Source organism: Bufo bufo, chromosome 2 (genome assembly GCF_905171765.1).
Source record: "Bufo bufo chromosome 2, aBufBuf1.1, whole genome shotgun sequence".
Taxonomy (NCBI): domain Eukaryota; kingdom Metazoa; phylum Chordata; class Amphibia; order Anura; family Bufonidae; genus Bufo; species Bufo bufo.
The window spans coordinates 555,465,408-555,489,538 of NC_053390.1; positions in this window are offsets into that span (position 1 = coordinate 555,465,408).

Genomic DNA, 24,131 nt, shown 5'->3' on the forward strand with positions numbered 1-24,131 from the left:
TTAACCCAACCCCCCCCCCCGGATGAACAGCGTTAAAAAAATAAATAAAAGGTGTAAACAAAAGCCATTTTTTGTCACCTAACATCACAAAAAGTGTAATAGCGAGCGATCAAAATGTCATATGCACCCCCAATTAGTGCCAATAAAACCGCCATCTCATCCCACAAAAAATGAGCCCCTACATTAGATAGTCGCCCAACCAGTCCAGCAAAATCTGCCTTCCAAAAAACAGATGGCATTCCCCTTCTTCTATGTCCTGCCGTTTAGCCAAATAGTAGTTTACGACCACATATGGGGTGTTTCTGCAAACTACAGAATCAGGGCAACCCATATTGAGTTTTGTTTGGCTGTTAACCCATTTTTTCCAGTAATAAAGTAAGGGTTAAAATGGAAAATTTTCCAAAAAATAGAAATTACAAAATTGTTTCTCCATCTGCCATTAACTCTTGTGGAACACCTAAAGGGTTAACAAAGTTTGTAAACCCAGTTTTGAATACCTTGAGGGGTGTACTTTCTTAGATGGAGTCACTTTTTTGGATTTTCTATTCTAGGGGTGCAACGGGGGGCTTGAAATGGGACATGGTATAAACAAAACCAGTCCAGCAAAATCTGCCTTCCAAAACCCATATGGTGTTCCCCTCTTTCTATGTCCTCCCGTTTGGCCAAATAGTAGTTTACGACCTCATATGGGGTGTTTCTGCAAACTACAGAATCAGGGCAACCCATATTGAGTTTTGTTTGGCAGTTAACCCTTACTTTATTACTGGAAAAAATGGATTGTTTTGGAAAATTTTCCAAAAAAATCTAAATTCTTAAATTTTATGTCCATTTGCCATGAAGTCTTGTGGAAGACCTAAAGGGTTAACAAAGCTTGTAAAATCAGTTTTGAATACCTTGAGGGGTGTCGTTTCTAAAATGGGGTCATTTTTGGATGGTTTCTATTACGTAAGCTCACAAAGTGACTTCAGACCTGAACTGGTCCATAAAAAGTGGGATTTGGAAATTTTCTGAAAAATTAAAAAATTTGCTTCTAAACTTCTAAGCTATGTAACATCCCCCAAAAATAAAATATCATTCCCAAAATGATGCAAACATGAAGTAGACTTATGGGGAATGTAAAGTCATCACAGTTTTTGGGGGTATTACTATGTATTACAGAAGTAGAGAAACTGAAACCTTGAAATTTGCTAATTTATCCAAATTTTGGGTAAATTTGGTATTTTTTATGCAAAAAAATTAACTTTTTTGACCCAATTTTAGCAGTGTCATGAAGTACAATATGTAACGAAAAAAACTATCTCAGAACGGCCTGGGTAAGTAAAAGTGTTTTAAAGTTATCAGCACGTAAAGTGACCCTGGTCAGATTTGCAAAAAATTGACAAGTCCTTAAGGTAAAATAGGGCTGAGTCCTTAAGGGGTTAAATGATGACAGCATGTATTTTTTCACATGTTGCTCATCAGAGGATGAGATATTTTTTTTTATTATGTCCTAATACGTAAAACCATAGAATTAAAAAAGGGTATACTTTTGTTTTTCTCATGACTGTAAATTATGTCACGTGTAATGCTAGTGTTTTATATGGTGCCTGGTTAATCACCACACTAAAGAAAATGAGTCACAAAAAAATGTACATTAAATGTAATGTAACATAACATAAATAATAGTGTTGATCGAGCACCAAAGTGCTCGTGTATTCGGGTGCTCGGGTCAAACACCTCGGGATGCTTGGGTGCTCTACCAAGCACCCGAACACAATGTAAGTCAATGGGAGAACCTGAGCATTAAACCAGGCACCATCTACTCTGAAGAGGGGCGGGTGTCTGGTTCATAGGAAAAGGTCAGAAATTGATGGAAACACCACCGAAAGGGTTCGGGAACATCATCGGGAGGATGTCTGGATGCATCTTGGACTCCCAGGTCGCTGCTGGGAACGATGTTGTCCGAGTAGTACGTTACTTTTACAGACTGACACTAATACGCACAAAACTGAAGATAAAATCGATTTTAGAGGGAAAAGTGTTAGGAAACATCCTTTCCTGTATATTTAATTGTATATAAAGTACAAGTGCTGCCAAAAATTACAAGGAAGAGGCACTCCGAATATTTTTTGGAATTGCACACGTTGCACAGGAGATATAGCGCAGCTAAAGTCACTGTCTGCAGTGGACACCATGTACGGAAAAAGTACACTGGATGTCACAGATATTTTTGGGATACACACACGTTACACAGGAGAAATACCACAGATAATGTCACTGATGTCAGCAGCGTCTAATATAAAATTACAGGGAATGTCAACATTATTTTGGATGTGGAAACGTTAAACAGGAGAAATACCGCAGATAATGTCGCTGATCTCAGCAGCGGCTAATATAAAATTACAGGGAATGTCACAGGTATTTGGGATGTGGAAACGTTACACAAGAGAAATACAGCAGATAATGTCACTGATGTCAATAGAGGCTAATAAAAATTTACAGGGAATGTCACAGGTATTTGGGATGGGGAAATGTTGCACAGGAGATGTACCCCAGGTAATTTCACTGTCCGCTGCGGACAACATCTATGGAAAAAGTACACTGGAAGTCACTGATATTTTTTAAAAGTGCACACGTTACACAGGAGATATAGCGCAGATAGAGTCACTGTTCGCAGCGGACACCATGTATGGAAAAAGTACACTGGATGTCACAGATATTTTTTTAAAATACCACAGATAATGTCGCTGATGTCACCAGCGGCTAATAAAAATTTACAGGGAATGTCACAGGTATTTGGGATGTGGAAATGTTACACAGGAGATGTAACTCAGGTAATGTCACTGTCCGTAGCAGCCACCTTCTACGGAAAAAATACACTGGATGTCACTGATATTTTCTGGATGTGCACACGTTACACAGGAGATGTAGCGCAGCCAATGTCACTGTCCGCTGCGGACAACGTCTACGGAAAAAGTACACTGGATGTCACTAATATTTTTTGGATGTGCACACGTTGCACAGGAGGTGTAGCGCAGCTAATGTCACTATCCGCAGTGGACACCGTCTACGGAAAAAGTACAATGGATGTCACAGATATTTTTGGGATGCGCACACGTTACACAGGAGAAATACCGCAGATAATGTCGCTGATCTCAGCAGTGGCTAATATAAAATTACAGGAAATGTCACAGGTATATGGGATGTGAAAACTTTACACAAAAAAATACGAAAAAACTTTATTGACAATGTATAATAAATACATACATAATAATAGAAGGCAGCACAAAGGTGGAACACAAGGATGAGGAACAGGACCCAAGAGGAGGCGGCTGAGAGATCGACACACCATCCAGGGTACGCTTATTCTTTTCTAATCACCAAGTTTTTGCCCTCATATTTGCCTCTACTGCACCATTGCCCGCGGCTTATTGTTCAGAGGTGTCTTGGTGTTCTTTAATCTTTTATTCTTTTCCCTGTTTTTGGTGTGCCGACCTCTCGGCCCACTCTTGGGTCCTGTTCCTCATCCTTGTGTTCCACCTTTGTGCTGCCTTCTATTATTATGTATGTATTTATTATACATTGTTAATAAAGTTTTTTCGATTTTCACTTTGTGATTATTGTGGCTCAATTTTTGGGTGATATTGGTGGCTCTACGTTTTGTGAGTCAATTTTTTCGTGATTTATTTCTGTCCCGTAATAATTGGGTGACAGGAGAAATACGGCAGATGATGTCGCTGATGTCAGCAGCAGCTAATATAAAATGACAGGGAATGTCACAGGTATTTGGGATGTGGAAACATTACACAGGAGAAATACCGCAGATAATTTCGCTGATGTCACCAGCGGCTAATATAAAATTACAGGGAATGTCAGAGGTACTTGATATGTGGAAAAGTTACATAGGAAAAATACCGCAGATAATGTTGCTGATGTCAGCATCGGCTAATATTAAATTATAGGGAATGTCACAGGTATTTGGGATGTGGAAACGTTACACAGGAGAAATACCACAGATAATTTCGCTGATGTCACCAGCGGCTAATATAAAATTACAGGGAATGTCACAGGTATTTGGGATGTGGAAATGTTACACAGGAGATGTACCCCAGGTAATTTCACTGTCCGCTGCGGACAACATCTATGGAAAAAGTTCACTGGAAGTCACAGATATTTTTTAAAAGTGCACACGTTACACAGGAGATATAGCGCAGCTAGAGTCACTGTCCGCAGCGGACACCATGTACGGAAAAAGTACACTGGATGTCACAGATATTTTTGGGATACGCACACGTTACACAGGAGAAATACCACAGATAATATCGCTGATATCAACAGCGGCTAATATAAAATTACAGTGAATGTCAAAGGTAATTTGGATGTGGAAACATTACACAGGAGAAATACCGCAGATAATGTCGCTGATGTCAGCAGCGGCTAATATAAAATTACAGTGAATGTCAAAGGTAATTTGGATGTGGAAACGTTACACAGGAGAAATACCGCAGATAATGTCGCTGATGTCAGCAGCAGCTAATATAAAATTAAAGGGAATGTCACAGGTATTTGGGATGTGGAAATGTTACACAGGAGATGTAACTCAGGTAATGTCACTGTCCGTAGCAGACACCATCTACGGAAAAAATACACTGGATGTCACTGATATTTTCTGGATGTGCACACGTTACACAGGAGATGTAGCGCAGCCAATGTCACTGTCCGCTGCAGACAACTTCTACGGAAAAAGTACACTGGAAGTCACTAATATTTTTTGGAATTGCACACGTTGCACAGGAGATATAGTGCAGCTAAAGTCACTGTCTACAGTGGACACCATGTACGGAAAAAGTACACTGGATGTCACAGATATTTTTGGGATACACACACGTTACACAGGAGACATACCACAGATAATGTCGCTGATGTCAACAGCGTCTAATATAAAATTACAGGGAATGTCACAGGTATTTTGTATGTGGAAACATTAAACAGGAGAAATACCGCAGATAATGTCGCTGATCTCAGCAGCGGCAAATATAAAATTACAGGGAATGTCACAGGTATTTGGGATGTGGAAACATTACACAGGAGATGTACCCCAGGCAATGTCACTCTCCGCAGCAGACACCGTCTACGGAAAAAGTACATCGGATGTCACAGATCTTTTTGGGATGCGCACACGTTACACAGGAGAAATACCGCAGATAATGTCGCTGATGTCACCAGAGGCTAATAAAAAATGAAAGGGAATGTCACAAGTATTTGGGATGTGGAAACGTTACGCAGGAAATGTACCCCAGGAAATTTCACACTCAGCAGCAGACACCGTCTACAGAAAAAGAACACTGGATGTCACTAATATTTTTTGGATGTGCACACGTTGCACAGGAGGTGTAGCGCAGCTAATGCCATTATCCGCAGTGGACACCGTCTACGGAAAATGTACAATGGATGTCACAGATATTTTTGGGATGCGCACTCGTTACACAGGAGAAATCCCGCAGATAATGTCGCTGATCTCAGCAGTGGCTAATATAAAATTACAGTGAATGTCACAGGTATATGGGATGTGAAAACTTTATGTATTTATTATACATTGTCAATAAAGTTTTTTCAATTTTCACTTTGTGATTATTGTGGTTAAATTTTTGGGTGATATTGGTGGCTCAATTTTTTCGTGATTTATTTCTGTCCGGTAATAATTGGGTGACAGGAGAAATACGGCAGATGATGTCGCTGATGTCAGCAGCGGCTAATATAAAATGACAGGGAATGTCAGAGGTATTTGATATGTGGAAAAGTTACATAGGAGAAATACCGCAGATAATGTCGCTGATGTCAGCATCGGCTAATATAAAATTACAGGGAATGTCACAGGTATTTGGGATGTGGAAACATTACACAGGAGAAGTACCCCAGGTAATGTCACTGTCCGCAGCAGACACCGTCTACGGAAAAAGTACACTGGATGTCACTGATATTTTTTGGATGTGCACACGTTACACAGGAGGTGTAGCGCAGCTAATGTCACTATCCGCAGCAGACACCATCTACGGAAAAAATACACTGGATGTCACAGATATGTTTTGGATGTGCACACGTTAAACAGGAGATATAGCGCAGCTAATGTCACTGTACACAGCGGACACAAATCTATGGAAAAAGTACACTGGATGTCACAAGTATTTTTGGGATGCACACACGTTACACAGGACATGTAGCGCAGATAATGTTGCTGTATGCAGCAGCCTAACTATTGCACACTATTTAGCGCAGGATGCACTAAAAATACATATTGCTGCCACACACAATAGTCCTTAAAGGACTTTTGGGGCTGTAAAGTTTCAGCAATTTAGCGCAGGTTGCACTAAAAATATATATTGCTGCTGCCACACACAACAATAGTCCTTAAAATAACTTTTGGGTCTGTAAAGTTTTAGCAATTTAGCGCAGGTTGCGCTAAAAATATATATTGCTGCTGCCACACGCGATGACGCGTTCCGGCCAGCCAATCACTATAAATAACCAACATGGCTACGGCATTACAGCCAACAAACGTGTGGGGAGGAGACTCGAGCATTGTGCTCGAGCACATGCGGTATTCGGCCGAATTCCGCCATGTGCCAAGGATCAATATGCTCGAGCCGAACTGGTGTTTGGCCGAGCATGCTCGATCAACACTAATAATGAATTTCCCTGACAGTTGATACATCTGATTTATGTGTCACTGCACTATAAAATGAATCGGTAAGTGCTCATTTAAATGCAAAATCACACCAAGTTATCTAATTTTGTCATATACCCAGTCTGTCATATAATGAGGGTACACATTGCTTAAAATATATCCCTTTAATCTATGGTAGTGTGATGTTAAAGAGAAACATCCTTACTAACGTACAGGAAATTGGTAGGAGGTAATGATCTATGTATTGCTCGTTAAAACTGGAGTTTGTTTATATGCTCCTGGAATTAATGACTGTGACTTTTTCTTGTAATTTTGTGTCCATTTCTCATACTTCCTGATGTCCTGCATGTCATTCAATAATGTAATAAAATCAATGTAAGTACTTACAAGCGAGCATTAACATCTGGCATAAATAAATAAAATACAGACATTGTATAAATGCCTAAGCATTCTATATAATGCCTAAAATATTTTTGGCAAGGGGCGGAGCAAGTGCCGGAGCCGAGCGGTCATGTGAAGTGCTGCTCTCCCGTTGATTTAACCCTCTAAGCTTGTTTAAACAGCCCTACTGGTCACCAAAATGGTCAGGATAGGTGGCCAAAAGCCCTCTGATCAAGCGAGTCAAGCCCGTTCCTCCAGCCAACCCGGAGACATGAATCGTTTTATTAAAAAAGCAGCGGCTATTGCAGTGAGCAGGGAACCTAAGATGGCGCCCGGCACTCCACGAGGCAACAACTCCAGACCAGCCAGAGAGAAGGCCGACACAGGTGGGGTAAGAGATGACTCCCCTGACCCTGACAACCTCCCCATCTCCCGTTCTTACCTCAAAGAGGCACTCTTAGACGCTTTGGGCCCCCTCAGCCTGGACCTCACTTCTATCAAAGAAGATGTCCGTCACATAGGCAGATGTGTAGAAGCCCTGGAGGAGAATCAGGCGGCCATCATTACACATCAGTAGGAAGCAGCTAACAGCTTATCTGAGTGCCAGAAACACCTTAACTCCATATACTCTGCTATTGAGGAGCAAGAGAACAAAGGCATAAGGAATAACCTGCGTTTTCGAGGTATACCTGAGACTGTGTCCCCAGAGAATGTTCCGCATGCAGTCATTCAGATTTGTCTTCAAATCCTGGGGCCTGATTCAGTTCATGAGGTGATCATTGAGAGGGCACACAGAGCCCTTCGCCCTAAACCACAGCCCTCAGAACCCCCTCGGGAGGTTATTTGCAAATTTCTGCATTTCCCAGTCAAAGAGGCCATAATGTCCGGGGCCAGACAAGCAGAACAACTGAGATGGGAAAATAATACTATTGCTGTCTTTCAAGATCTGGCACAATCTACCTTGAAGAAACGCAGATCCCTGAAACCCCTAACGGAATGGCTCCGTCAGCATAACATCACTTACCGCTGGACCTGCCCGTTTGGTCTGTCGTTTCTTCATGAAGGCCATCGCACCACCATCTCCTCCTATGGCGATCTAGAAAAAGCGTTCGCTCATTTAAAAATCTCTCCTCTGGACATAGAGAATTGGGAGATAGTTCAGAATTTATCATCTCTGACGCCTTTACCTGCAGTATCCCCCTGGGAGACCCTGCGCACTCCAAGATCACAGAAGAATAAGAGAGGCTACCTGGCATCTACTCCAAAGAGACTTTCATTGCCAGATAAATGAAAGCCCTTATTACCCTAGGTCCCTGACCTTTTCCAATCCAGTAGTACTGGCCCTTGAGGGTTCTATCTACTTACTTAAATGACGTTATGTCTATATCTCCCCCCACTGTTACTGTTTTCTGCACTAACATACTTAAACAGTATTTTCACATCTGAGCTTACTTACAAGTTCTTGTTATGTTTTTTGTTATTTGTTCTCATTTTTTCTCATTGTGACAGGTATATCTCATTTATGCCCAAGAAGGCGTTCTCTTACTTCGTCGATATCAGAAGTAAGATTTTTATTATGCTAAACTCCCTAGCTCCCCCCCCCCCCCCAGGCAGCGCCTTTCTTGGGGAAACCAGGTTGGCCTCCTTCCATACCCCCCTTCCCACATTTTATATAAGATAATGGCGGACGTTCACCTGGTTTCCTTCAATGTTAAAGGGCTAAGATCACCCTCCAAAAGATGTAGAATCTTTTCAATGCTGAGGAAAGAGAATAGCTCTGTGATTTTTCTACAGGAAACTCATTTTAAGCATGGTCATTACCCTAATCTTTCGTACGCCAAATTTCACTTATGGTACCATTGTGGAGCTGGTGGCGCTGCTTCAAGGGGTGTGAGTATAGGTTTCCGCAAGGATTTTCCTTTTACCTTCCATACACAAATCCTAGATCCGGATGGTAGATACCTCATTCTGAAGGGATTAATAGGCCAACAAGCCTTCACTCTAGTGAACGTCTATGCCCCCAATTCCGGTCAGATAGACTGGTTCCTTTCCCTCCTGAACCTGCTAGAGGAACATAAAGAGGGCACCCTAATCCTAGGGGGCGACTTTAATCTAACCCTCAATCCATTTTTAGACTCCTCCTCTAAAAAGTCCTCAGTCTCCACCAGGGGTCTCAAAGCCCTACAGGTTAAACTATTTAACTTAGGCCTAGTGGATGTTTGGAGGTGTCTACACCCAGATGAGATTTATTTTTCCTACTACTCTCAGGCCAATAACACGTACACTAAAGAAAATTTACAGCTATGTAAATTAGCAAGGATTGGAAACATCACGGTATCCGATCACGCCCCAATAACATGCGAACTACATTTATTAACGAGCCCCCCTAGAGCCCCAAACTGGCGCTTCAATGAATCTTTACTAAGCAACAATACTCATAAGACCCAGATTGCCTCCTATCTTGAGGAATACTTTTCTCTCAACAACACCCCAGATATCTCTCCCCATACATTATGGGACGCCCATAAACCCTATATTAGGGGTAAACTCATCAGCCTTTGTTCTTTCCTCAAAAAAGAATCAGAGAAAAAATTAAACCACCTCCTGTCAAGGATCCACACACTTGAAAAAGTGCATAAATAATCCCATCTTGCTTTGCATCTGTCGGAACTCCGGTCCCTTAGATCAGAACTAAAGAACCTCTTGAATGAGCGTTCAGCTAAGTTTTTTCTTTCATCTCAGCAGAAGTTTTACGCCCATGGCAATAAGGCTTCCAAGTATATGATACGGAGGATAAAACAAAGGAGAGAGTCCCGATATGTCCAAAGCATCAAATCCCCACAAGGTACCTCTTTGTTTAAATCAGAAGAAATCGCTGAACAATTTAAACTCTTTTATAAGTCACTATACAATCTCCCCACCCATGAACTAAAATACTCCCCTGAGGAAAAAATACCTCACATTAAACACTTCCTAGATTCCCTTACCCTCCCAGCCTTGACCCCTCCCCAAAAGGACCTCCTTTCCAAACCATTTTCGGCCCAAGAGTTAGAGGCGGCTATAAAAACAACCTCTAGAGGGAAGTGTCCAGGCCCTGATGGCCTCCCGATACCTTTATTACTCCTCCTTTAAGAACATTCTTACCCCTCACCTACTCCCAATTTATAACTCTTCGCTGGATGGGACCCCTATCTCCACAGATATGACTAGAGCAACTATTACTATAATTCCCAAAGACGGAAAGGATCCCACTTCCTGCTCTAACTACCGCCCCATTTCCCTACTCAATGTGGACCTAAAGCTTCTAGCTAAAATGCTCGCCCTTCGCCTGAATAACTTTCTCTCCACCTTAATCCATCCAGATCAGGTGGGCTTTGTCAAGGGACAAGAGAGCAAAGACAACACCACCAAAGTCCTAAATTCCCTTTACTACGCTTCCCACAAACTTACACCCTTGATCCTGATTGGCACGGACGCTGAGAAAGCTTTTGATAGAGTTGATTGGTCTTATATCCGTTCCACTTTACAAAAATTCCAAATTCCGGACTCTTTCGCTAACTCAGTCTTCTCGATGTATGGCTAATCCTCAGCGTCCATGTCAGTTAATGGAATCCTTTCCTCTGGCTTCCCGATCAGGAACGGGATCAGACAGGGATGCCCTCTTTCCCCCCTTATCTTCGTGAGACAGGAAGAAAACATTAGAGGCCTACAAGTAGAGGGATTAGAATTCAAATCAGCTGCTTTTGCAGATGATCTCCTAATAATTACGACTAACCCCTCTAAATCTATGCCCATCATTCTCTCATTACTAAGTCGATTTGGATCCCTATCTAATTTCAAAGTTAACCCTACCAAATCACAGGTCCTACACATGGGACTCCCCCCCAAAACCCTCACTTCCCTCAAGGCTTCCACTCCATTTAATTGGGACACCCAACAGTTAACATACTTAGGCGTAAAACTTACCCCATTCTTATCCGATCTTTATGCTCTAAATTATAAACCTCTACTAACATCCATTATTGCTCAGCTAGACTCATTAAACTTCCCCTTCTTATCTTGGTTTGAGAGAAAAAATCTTCTTATGTCCCTAATAATGCCAAGACTCACATACTTAATGCAGACTCTCCCAATAGAACTGCCCAATTCATTTTTTAGCCTTTTGAACAAACACATCTGAAAATTCATATGGCAGGGTAGGGCTCCTCGCATCTCCTTCCTTACACTTTCCAAGCCAAAAAAAGCCGGAGGAATAGGACTACCGGATCCTGAAATCTACATGAGATCCATTCTTTTATCCAGGATAGTTGATTGGATTAGGTCTCCCCCCACCAAGACATGGCTTACCCTGGAAAACTCATTTCTAAACTCATCGTTACGAGCCCTTCTATTGTCTGGTAAACCCCCTCCTAGTCTGCACTTTATTCCTAACTCTATGATTAGGAATACTTTAAAAGCTTGGAAATGGTTTTCAGCTAGAGAAGGCTCCATATCCCTACCTTCCCCTTTGCTGCTTATTAGAGATATAGTCTCCCTAGCCCCTAGAGAACTTAGAGAATGCTTTCCCCTCTCCATATGATCTTCTGACACCCCCATAGGGGAGTTAATAGATTCAGATGGAACTCTACCCCCTGACCAAAAAATATGTGAGCTCCTTAAAATAAAAAATTATAATCCCATTCCACTGAGATTCCTTAAAACAGAAATCCTCTCTTTCCTTAAACACACCCCGCCCCAAAGAGAACTTTCCTGGTTCGAAAAACTACTGAGCACTACCCTCTATCCCTCAAAACCTATCTCTACAATATATAGGAACCTGAAATCTCCAACTTCTGATCCTAAACCAGCTATAGTGAGATTGTGGGAAAGAGATCTACAACGCTCTTTGTCAGATTCAGAGATCTCCTCTATGTTGACTGCTCCGAATAGGATCTCCAGATGCACCAGAACACAGGAGAATAGTTACAAAATCCTGTCTAGGTGGTATAAAACCCCAGACAAAACTTGCCTTTATAGCAAAGACTCTTCCGATCTTTTTTGGAGATGTAAAAAAGAAAAAGGCTCCTATTTCCACATCTGGTGGTCCTGCGGTGTAATCAAAGAGTGGTGGGAAGAGATAGTGAGAGCTACAAACAAAATATGTCAAACTAATATTGCCTGTACCCCAGAATTAACTCTCCTCACCTTGGGGATGCAAAAAATCTCCAAATATAGAGCATCCCTTTTCTCCCTTATGCTGGGATCCGCCAGATTACTTCTCCCAGGGTTCTGGCTTACCTCAGACACCCCCAGTCTTGAGAGTTGGTATGCTAAGATTGATCAGATAAATAGACTTGAAGAAATCTTTCATTGGGAGCTGGGAACAAGGTCTGTTTTTCTTAATATCTGGAACCCCTGGAAAAAATTTAGGCACTATTCATAATACTCTCATGCAAACTGCCTTGTACTCCTATATACTACAGAAACTTCCTTCTGTCTACTTGCGACATCCAGTGTACTTTTTCCGTAGATCGGTGTCCGCTGTGTACAGCGACATCAGCTGCGCTACATCTCCTGTGTAACGTGTGCACATCTAAAAAATATCAGTGACATCCAGTGTTCTTTTTCCGTAGACTGTGTCCACTGCGGATAGTGACATTAGCTGCGCTATACCTCCTGTGCAACGTGCGCACATCCAAAAAATATCAGTGACATCCAGTGTACTTTTTCTGTAGACGGTGTCCGCTGCAGACAGTGACATTACCTGGGGTACATCTCCTGTGTAAAGTTTCCACATCCCAAATACCTGTGACATTCCCTGTAATTTTTTATTAGCCGCTGGTGACATCAGCGACATTATCTGTGGTATTTCCCCTGTGTAACATTTCCACATCCCAAATATCTGTGACATTCCCTGTAATTTTATTTTAGCCGCTGCTGACATCAGCGACATTATCTGCGGCATTTCTCCTATGTAACGTGTGCGCATCCCAAAATACTTGCGACATCCAGTGTACTTTTTCCGTAGATCGGTGTCCGCTGTGTACAGTGACATCAGCTGCGCTACATCTCCTGTGTAACGTGTGTACATCCAAAAGATATCAGTGACATCCAGTGTACTTTTTCCGTAGATGGTGTCTGCTGTGGACAGTGACATTAGCTGCGCTATAAAATTTAATGGTCACTCGGACCTTAGCGTAACTTTTTGCAGCCTCTCTGATTGATAGTAATAAAAAAAATTCTTTATTGTTCACTTTTTAAAAAACATATAATTCTTGGGAACTAGCTTAAAATTCCTCAGGGAAATCTGGGTTTGGGATCTATCTCCTATTCGGATTGAACTTATCAGGGCGGAATAACAGGTCACCCCTCAAGTCTCTCGGCTCTGCGATTTCACTTTGTCTAACACTATCTAGATACAATTTCCCACTTTGGGGTCCCTACCTCTAAATCCCTGAACTAAAATCTATTCCTGCATCCCTACATGTTTCGCCGAATATTTTGGCGTCTTCAGGGGATGACGTGCAGGTGTGCAATGCTCGAGTCTCCTCCCCACACGTTTGTTGGCTGCTACACAGCCAATAAAAGTGCAGGTAAGTACTGCCCTTCACTGTAATGCCGTAGCCATGTTGGTTACTTATGGTGATTGGCTGTCCGGAACGCGTCATCGGGTGCTATAAAGCCTCCCGATGACACGTGTTTGGCTCAGTGTTAGTCAGAAAGAGCTGTGCTGAAGAAGGGAAAGATAGTGTAGGGAGTGAATTTTTTAAAATTTAACTAGAAAAACTTGTCAGAGACTCAAATGTTTTTTTAAGGACTATTGTTGTGTGTGGCAGCAGCAATATATATTTTTAGCGCAACCTGGCTAAATTGATAAAACTTTACAGACCCAAAAGTTCTTTTAATGACTATTGTTGTGTGTGGCAGCAGCAATATATATTTTTAGCGCAACCTGGCTAAATTGCTAAAACTTTACAGACCCAAAAGTTCTTTTAATGACTATTGTTGTGTGTGGCAGCAGCAATATATATTTTTAGCGCAACCTGGCTAAATTGCTAAAACTTTACAGACCCAAAAGTTCTTTTAATGACTATTGTTGTGTGTGGCAGCAGCAATATATATTTTTAGCGCAACCTGGCTAAATTGCTAAAACTTTACAGACCCAAAAGTTCTTTTAATGACTATTGTTGTGTGTGGCAGCAGCAATATATATTTTTAGCGCAACCTGGCTAAATTGCTAAAACTTTACAGACCCAAAAGTTCTTTTAATGACTATTGTTGTGTGTGGCAGCAGCAATATATATTTTTAGCGCAACCTGGCTAAATTGCTAAAACTTTACAGACCCAAAAGTTCTTTAAGGACTATTGTGTGTGGCAGCAATATCTATTTTTAGTGCATCCTGCGCTAAATAGAGTGCAATAGTTAGGCTGCTGCATACAGCGACATTATCTGCGCTACATGTCCTGTGTAACGTGTGTGCATCCCAAAAATACTTGTGACATCCAGTGTACTTTTTCCATAGATTGGTGTCCGCTGTGTACAGTGACATTAGCTGTGCTATATCTCCTGTTTTTAACGTGTGCACATTGTGTGCACATCCAAAAAATATCTGTGACATCCAGTGTATTTTTTCCGTAGACGATGTCCGCTTCGAACAGTGACATTAGCTGCGCTACACCTCCTGTGCAACGTGTGGCATCAGCTACATTATCTGTGGTATTTTTCCTGTGTAACGTGTACGCATTCCAAAAATATCTGTGACATTCTGTGTACTTTTTCCGTAGACGGTGACCACTGCGGACAGTGACTTTTGCTGCACTATATCTCCTGTGCAACGTGTGCAATTCCAAAAAATATTAGTGACTTCCAGTGTACTTTTTCCGTAGACGTCCGCAGCGGACAGTGACATTGGCTGCACTACATCTCCTGTGTAACGTGTGCACATCCAGAAAATATCAGTAAAATCCAGTGTATTTTTTCCGTAGACGGTGTCTGCTACTGACAGTGACATTACCTGAGTTACATCAGCGACATTATCTGAGGTATTTCTCTTGTGTAACATGTCCGCATCCCAAAAATATCTGTGACATCCAGTGTACTTTTTCCATAGACAGTGTCCGCTGCCGACAGTGACATTAGCTGCGCTACAACTCCTGTGTAATGTGTGCACATCCCAAAAATATCAGTGACATCCAGTATTCTTTTTCTGTAGACGGTGTCCGCTGCCGAGTGTGAAATTTCCTGGGGTACATTTCCTGTGTAACGTTTCCACATCCCAAATACTTGTGACATTCCCTGTAATTTTTTATTAGCCTCTGGTGACATCAGCAACATTATCTGCGGTATTTCTCCTGTGTAACGTGTGCGCATTCCAAAAACATCTGTGACATCCGGTGTACTTTTTCCATAGACGGTGTCTGCTGCGGAGAGTGACATTACCTGGGGTACATCTCCTGTGTAATGTTTCCACATCCCATATACCTGTGACATTCCCTGTAATTTTATATTAGCCGCTGCTGAGATCAGCGACATTATCTGCGGTATTTCTCCTGTTTAACGTTTCCACATCCAAAATACCTGTGACATTCCCTATAATTTTATATTAGACGCTGCTGACATCAGCGACATTATGTCATGCCCTGCTCAGGCTATGTGCGGAGGTCTGCCAGATTAGCAGCACGTGTCTAGCCTTTTTGTTTTGTTTTGAATTCGAGCTAGTTCCTCCTTCCTTCAGGTGCACTGGGTGGGGTCGTTGGTTTCAGTTTAAATCACACCCACTTCCAGTGTTCCTTGCGGGTTATAGCTTCTGTCTGGCTCTGTGGAAGCAAGGAAGGAAGGATTGGCTGTTTCTGATTTCTTGTGGTTTGCTGTCTAGGCTGTTTGAGCTACGCCTGTCCCCTCCAGGTCCTGAGGGAGCAGGCTTTCCCTTTTCCCCATCTTAGGGATTTTAGGGTATTTTCAGCCCAGGCACGAGGACACATTATTCCCACCTTAAGGGTCTGAATGTGGGCTTAGCAGTATAGGGAGAGCTGATAGGGATTGTCAGGAGGTGACCTTATTCCCAGCTTTTCGCCTAGAAACTTGTTTGTTTACATTTCTGTGTATCATATATTCTGTCCGCCGTGACATTATAACCCGCCAATACTTTGACTGCCATTGCTCAGCGGTTTGAGATGGAGTCAATTGATGCGCTAGTGGATCACATGCAGGGATTATCCCTAGAGGTCGCGGATCTGCGTAATTCGGTCACACTGTGTCAGAATGCTCTGGCATCAGGTGCAAGCCAAATTTATGGGGAGCCTAAAGTCGCTCTTCCTGATAGATTTGTAGGGGGTGTGGATGACTTTATCCGCTTCAAAGAGTCATGCAAGTTGTATTTTCGGCTGCGTCCATCTTCGTCTGCTGATGAAAGTCAGAGGGTTGGTGTAATCATTTCTCTGCTTAAAGGGGACGCGCAATCCTGGGCCTTTTCTCTGCCGCCCGGTTCTCTGGCCCTCCGGTCGGTGGAAGAATTTTTTAAAGCCTTGGGATTGATTTATGATGACCCAGATCGGGTCTCGATGGCGGAATCTAAACTGCGTAATTTATTACAAGGTGAACATACTGCAGAGGCTTACTGCGTTTAGGAGATGGGCTACTGAGTCAGAGTGGAATGATCCCGCGTTACGTAGTCAGTTATGTCAAGGGTTATCTGAGAGATTGAAAAATGCCCTGGCTTTTCATGAGTACCCGGATACTTTAGAGAATGCTATGTCTTTAACAGTACGGTTAGATAGACGTATTAGAGAGAGGTGTAAGGCTCCCCCCTTGCGCAAGGGATCCCTTCTGTGAGTGGTTTCATCTCACCTGCTTCCCAGGGTGATATTACATGTAACTCTGGGGTGGGGGAGAAACCCATGCAGCTGGGTCCGATATCTTTCCGTTCTGGTAGTAGAGACTTTAGGAGATTGCATAAACTATGCTATTATTGTGGAAAAAGTGGTCATTTTATTTTTGCTTGTCCTTTTGTTAAACCGCATGTGGATGAGAAAGAATCACAAAGAGGTTCACTTAAAGAGAAAAAGGAAACATTCCTGACTCTTGGTGGTGTGAATAGAGTGGTGGAGCAAGCAGGTATGCAAGCTCCCCGTAATTCTCATTTTCTCCTTCCAGCTATGGTGGCGCTAGACTCAAGAACATTTTTTGTTGAAGTATTCATTGACTGTGGTGCTGGGGTAAACCTTATTGATTCTCTTTTTCTTCAAAATCTGGGTCTAAGTACTTGCACTTTACAAAGAGAGATTCTGGTTTTCGCAATTGATTCTTCCCCTCTTTCTCAAAGGAGTCTCACTCATATTGCTCATGGTATTCTGTTGAGGGTGGGTGATTCACATGTTGAGTTTATGTCTTGTTTTGTCATGAAAGACTTGCCCGCTCCCATTGTCTTAGGGTTACCGTGGCTGACAAAACATAACCCAATCATAGATTGGCAAGCAAGACAGATCATTGGTTGATGTGAATTTTGTTCGGATAATTGCCTTGGCACATCTATCTCTGGTGTGTCCACTACGGCTCTACCTCTGTATCTTTCAGATTTTGCGGATGTATTTTCGGAAGGTGGGGCTCAGGAATTGCCCCCTCATCGTGACTATGATTGTCCAGTTAATCTCATCCCAGGGGCTAAGTTGCCAAAGTCTCGGCTTTACAATCTTTCTCAACCTGAAAGAGAGGTCATGCGGAAGTATATTGCCGAGAGTTTGGCAAAAGGCCATATAAGGCCATCTAAGTCTCTGGTGGCAGTAGGTTTATTCTTTGTAAAGAAAAAGGATGGATCGCTGAGAACTTGTCTGGATTTCCGGGAATTGAACCGTATTACGGTCCGGGATCCGTATACCCTTCCTTTGATTTCCGATCTTTTTGATCAGATTGTTGGAGCCAAGGTGTTCTCCAAGTTGGATTTAAGAGGGGCCTACAATCTGATCAGAATCAAGGAAGGGGATGAGTGGAAGACAGCCTTCAACACACATGAGGGGCATTTCGAGAATCTGGTTAGACTTTTGGGTTAACGAACGCGCCAGCGGTATTCCAGCGATTCGTCAATGACATTTTTCATCATTTTGTGGGGAGGTTCGTGGTAGTTTACTTGGATGACATTTTAATTAACTCTCCTGATCTGAAGACCCATCAGGATCATGTGAGACAGGTTTTGACAATCCTTCGGGAGAATAAATTATATGCCAAATTGGAGAAATGTGTGTTTTCTGTGCAGGAGCTTCCGTTTCTGGGATATCTGCTCTCTGACTCTGGTTTTCATATGGACCCTGAAAAGGTCCGGGCGGTTCTGGAATGGGACCGACCGGAGAATCAGAAAGCTTTAATGCGATTTTTGGGGTTTACTAATTATTATAGAAAATTTATTTTTGAACTATTCTACCATTGTAAAACCTCTGACTGACCTGACTAAGAAGGGCGCCGACGTCTCTGTCTGGTCGGATGAGGCACTGAAGGGCTTTTCGACTATTAAGGAATGTTTTGCGTCTGCTCCCATTCTGGTGCAGCCAGATGTGTCTCAGCCATTTGTGGTGGAGGTTGATGCATCAGAAGTGGGGGTTGGAGCAGTGCTGTCGCAGGGTTCATCTCCTGGCAAATGGGTTCCATGTGCTTTTTTTTCCAAGAAGCTCTCGGTCGCCGAGAGGAATTATAATGTAGGAGATAGAGAATTGCTGGCCATCAAATTGGCCTTTGAGGAATGGGGTCACTGGTTGGAGGGGGCGTCTCATCCCGTTACAGTTTATACGGATCATAAGAATTTAGCTTACCTGCAATCTGCCAAGTGTCTGAACCCTAGACAGGCCAGATGGTCACTGTTTTTTACCAGGTTTAATTTTGCGGTTACTTTTCACCCGGGGGTTAATAACGTCAAGGTAGATGCATTGTCTCACAGTTTTCCTGGGGGATGTGATTCTGAGGATCCTGCTCCGATTTTGGTTGATGGAGTGGTGGTCTCCGCTCTGTACCCCGATTTGGAGATGGAGGTGTTGGGAGCCCAGGAGGGGGCTCCTGGTTCTTGTCCCCCAGGGAGGTTGTTTGTTCCCGATGAACTGCGATACAAGGTATTCAAGGAACATCACGATACTGTCCTTGCTGGACATCCTGGTGGTAAGTCCACCTTTGATCTTCTGTCCCGGAGGTTCTGGTGGCCCAGGTTACGTAAGAGCATTGAGGATTTCGTGGCAGCTTGTGAAACCTGTGCACGGTCAAAGGTTGCTCATACTCGACCTGCTGGTTCACTTCTTCCTTTGTCTATTCCGTCTCGTCCTTGGACGCACTTGTCTATGGACTTTATTACGGATCTGCCGAGTTCCTCCGGGAAGATAGTAATTTTGGTGGTTGTTGACCGTTTTAGTAAAATGGATCACTTTATATCGTTAGCCAGTCTGCCCAATGCCAAGACTCTTGCGCAGATTTTTGTTGATAATATCGTGAAATTGCATGGAATTCCTTCGGATGTGGTTTCTGATAGGGGCACGCAGTTTGTCTCCAGGTTCTGGAGGGCGTTCTGCTCTCGGCTTGGCATTCAACTTTCGTTCTCTTCGGCTTTTCATCCGCAGTCGAATGAGCAGACAGAGTGTACTAATCAAAACCTGGAGACCTACTTGAGGTGCTTTGTGGCTGAGAATCAGGAGGACTGGGTCTCATTCTTGTAACCGTAGGCAGGAGTCCACGGGTAAGTCCCCATTTTTTGGCGCATACGGTTTTCATCCTCAGTTTGGTACATTTTCTGGGACTAGTTCCTCTGGGATGCCAGAGGAGGAGAGATTTTCTTCCTCCTTGTCTTCTATCTGGCAGAGGATTCAAGTGAACTTGGAAAAGATGGGTGACTGCGGAGCTCTTGGACTTAGTCGTGGCAGAAATAAATCGGTATGCCACTCAATTTACAGTCATGTGAAAAAATTAGGACACCCTTTGAAAGCATGTGGTTTTTTTGTAACATTTTTAATAAATGGTTATTTCATCTCCGTTTCAACAATACAGAGAGATTAAAGTAATCCAACTAAACAAAGAAAACTGAAGAAAAGTCTTTTCAAGATCTTCTGTAAATGTCATTCTACAAAAATGCCTATTCTAACTGAGGAAAAAGATAGGACACCCTTGCCCCTAATAGCGAGTGTTACCTCCTTTGGCTGAAATAACTGCAGTGAGACGGTTCTTGTAGCCATCTACCAGTCTTCGACATCGGTCTGAGGAAATTTTACCCCACTCCTCAATGCAGAACTTTTTCAGCTGTGAGATGTTTGAGGGGTTTCTTGCACGTACAGCCCTTTTCAAGTCACCCCACAGCATCTCAATGGGATTCAAATCTGGACTTTGACTTGGCCATTCCAGGACTCTCCATTTCTTCTTTTTCAGCCAATCTTTGGTTGATTTACTAGTATGTTTTGGGTCATTGTCATGTTGCATGGTCCAGTTCCGCTTCAGCTTTAATTTTCTAACTGATGGTCTCACATGTTCTTCAAGCACCTTCTGATACACAGTAGAATTCATCGTGGATTCTATGATGGTGAGCTGACCAGGTCCTGCTGCAGCAAAGCAGCCCCAAACCATGACACTTCCACCTCCATGCTTCACAGTTGGTATGAGGTTCTTTTCTTGGAATGCTGTGTTTGGTTTACGCCAAACATGTCCTCTGCTGTTGTGTCCAAATAATTCAATTTTGGACTCATCTGTCCAAAGAACATTATTCCAGAAGTCCTGGTCTTTGTCAACTTTATCTCTGGCAAATGTCAGTCTGGCCTCGATGTTTCTCTTGGAAAGCAAAGGTTTCCTCCTTGCACACCTCCCATGCAAGTTAAACTTGTACAGTCTCTTTCTGATTGTAGAGGCATGTACTTCTACATCAACAGTAGCCAGAGCCTGCTGTAGTTCTCGAGATGACACTTTAGGGTTTTTGGAGACCTCTTTTAGCATCTTGCGGTCTGCTCTTGGGGTGAACTTGCTGGGGCGACCAGTCCTGGGCATGTTGGCAGTTGTTTTGAAAGCCCTCCACTTGTAGACTATCTTCCGGACAGTGGAATGGCTGATTTCAAAATCTTTTGAGATCTTTTTAAATCCCTTCCCAGACTCATAGGCTGCTACAATCTTTTTTCTGAAGTCCTCTGACAGCTCTTTTGCTCTCACCATGGTGCTCACTCTCACTTCAACAGTCAGGAGCACACCAAACTAAATGTCTGAGGTTTAAATAGGGCAAGCCTCATTCAACATGCAGAGTAACGATCTACTAATTATGTGCACCTGGTGTGAGATCTGAGCCAATTTAAGAGGGAATACATGTGAGGGTGTCCTATCTTTTTCCTCAGTTAGAATAGGCATTTTTGTAGAATGACATTTACAGAAGATCTTGAAAAGACTTTTCTTCAGTTTTCTTTGTTTAGTTGGATTACTTTAATCTCTCTGTATTGTTGAAACGGAGATGAAATAACCATTTATTAAAAATGTTACAAAAAACCACATGCTTTCAAAGGGTGTCCTAATTTTTTCACATGACTGTATAGCCGCCAACCCGGGAAGCTTTTATGACCAGCCTTTCCGGTGGAAACCAGTCCAAGTTTCCGAAATTAAAATTTTTCTGGGCCTTCTCCTGAACATGGGTCTAACCAAAAAGCATGAATTGCGGTCATATTGGTCCACGAACCCAATTCATCACATGCCCATGTTCTCTGCTGCTATGTCCAGGACACGTTTTGAGACCATCCTGCGTTTCCTGCACTTTAGCGACAACAGCACCTCCCGTCCCAGAGGCCACCCAGCTTTTGACCGGCTCCACAAAATTCGGCCCCTCATAGACCACTTCAACCAGAAATTTGCAGATTTGTATACCCCTGAGCAAAACATCTGCGTAGACGAGTCCCTAATACATTTTACCGGGCGCCTTGGCTTCAAACAATACATCCCAAGCAAGCGTGCCCGGTATGGGGTCAAATTGTATAAGCTCTGTGAAAGGGCCACAGGCTATACCCACAAATTTCGGATCTATGAGGGAAAAGATCAGACCCTGGAGCCGGTCGGTCCTGACTACCTGGGGAGCAGTGGGAAGACAGTCTGGGACTTGGTGTCACCCTTATTTGGCAAGGGGTACCATCTTTATGTGGACAATTTTTACACAAGTGTGCCCCTCTTCAGGCATTTGTTCCTAGAACAGATTGGCTGCTGTGGCACCGTGCGACCTAGTCGCCGGGGCTTTCCCCAACGGCTCATTACCACCCGTCTTTCAAGGGGGGAGAGGGCTGCCTTGTGTAACGAAGAACTGCTTGCGGTGAAATGGAGAGACAAGCGTGACGTGTACATGCTCTCCTCCATTTCAAAAAAAACACCGGTAATCAAAAAAAGTTAACGTTCAGTTCAATAAAGTTTATATGTTCTGTTCAAAAGTTATTATAAAGTTAATAAATTTATTGCGTTGCGGCCTGGTTTTTTCTTTTTTGTTTTGTTTTTTTTACCTTCCAGGTGGACCAACCGATGAACCAGCTGCAGCACTGATGTGCATTCTGACAGAAGCATTGCGCTGCTGTCAGATTACACAAAAGTCAGTGTATGCGGCGCTGCAAGACGAGATTTCTCCTCTGCAGTAAAAGATACGTTTGCCGAGGCATATGAGCTGAGGAGGCGGCGGTGTTCATATACTTTGGCAAACACTTTGTATATAAAAAATACTAAAAAATCCTGGCAATGATTTATTCATTCACATCGATTGATGTGAATGGAGAAATCTGGTTTGCCAGGGCATACGGGCTAAGTGGGTATGGATGTTGGGCGGAGCTCCTATGTCCTGGCAGACGCCTTTCCCCTCCTTTTTTTTTTTGGGCAAAGATTTTTTCATCCACATTGATCGATGTGAATGAAGAAATCTGTGCCATTCATTTTTTCTTTCAGCCCAGAGGCTGAACGGAAAAAAAAAATCTCATTACCCGTATGCTCAATATAAGGAGAATAGCAGAAACTCCTAATGCTGGCCATACATGTAATGATTGCGGAGACCCTCAAATGCCAGGGCAGTACAAACACCCCACAAATAACCCCATTTTGGAAAGAAGACACCCCAAAGTATTCACTGAGGGGCATATTGAGTCCATGAAAGATTGAAATTTTTGTCCCAAGTTAGCGGAAAGGGAGACTTTGTGAGAAAAAACAAAAAGAAATCAATTTCCGCTAACTTGTGGCAAAAAAATTTAAATTCTATGAACTCGCCATGCCCCTCATTGAATACCTTGGGGTGTCTTCTTTCCAAAATGGGGTCACATGTGGGGTATTTATACTGCCCTGGCATTTTAGGGGCCCTAAAGCGTGTGAAGAAGTCTGGGATCCAAATGTCTAAAAATGCCCTCCTAAAAGGAATGTGGGCCCCTTTGCGCATCTAGGCTGCAAAAAAGTGTCACACATGTGGTATCGCCGTACTCAGGAGAAGTTGGGGAATGTGTTTTGGGGTGTCATTTTACATATACCCATGCTGGGTGAGAGAAATATCTCGGTCAAATGCCAACTTTGTAAAAAAAAAAAAAGGGAAAAGTTGTCTTTTGCCAAGATATTTCTCTCACCCAGCATGGGTATATGTAAAATGACACACTAAAACACATTCCCCAACTTCTCCTGAGTACGGCAATACCAGATGTGTGACACTTTTTTGCAGCCTAGGTGGGCAAAGGGGCCCACATTCCAAAGAGCACCTTTAGGATTTCACAGGTCATTTTTTACACATTTTGATTTCAAACTACTTACCACACATTAGGGCCCCTAGAATGCCAGGGCAGTATAACTACCCCACAAGTGACCCCATTTTGGAAAGAAGACACCCCAAGGTATTCCGTGAGGGGCATGGCGAGTTCCTAGAAATTTTTATTTTTTGTCACAAGTTAGCGGAAAATGATGATTTTTATTTTATTTATTTTTTTCTTACAAAGTCTCATATTCCACTAACTTGTGACAAAAAATAAAAAATTCTAGGAACTCGCCATGCCCCTCACGGAATACCTTTGGATGTTGTGAAAAATGTAAATTTTTGCAAAAAAATTGTTAAATTTCGATTAATAACAAAAAAAGTAAAAATGTCAGCAGCAATGAAATACCACCAAA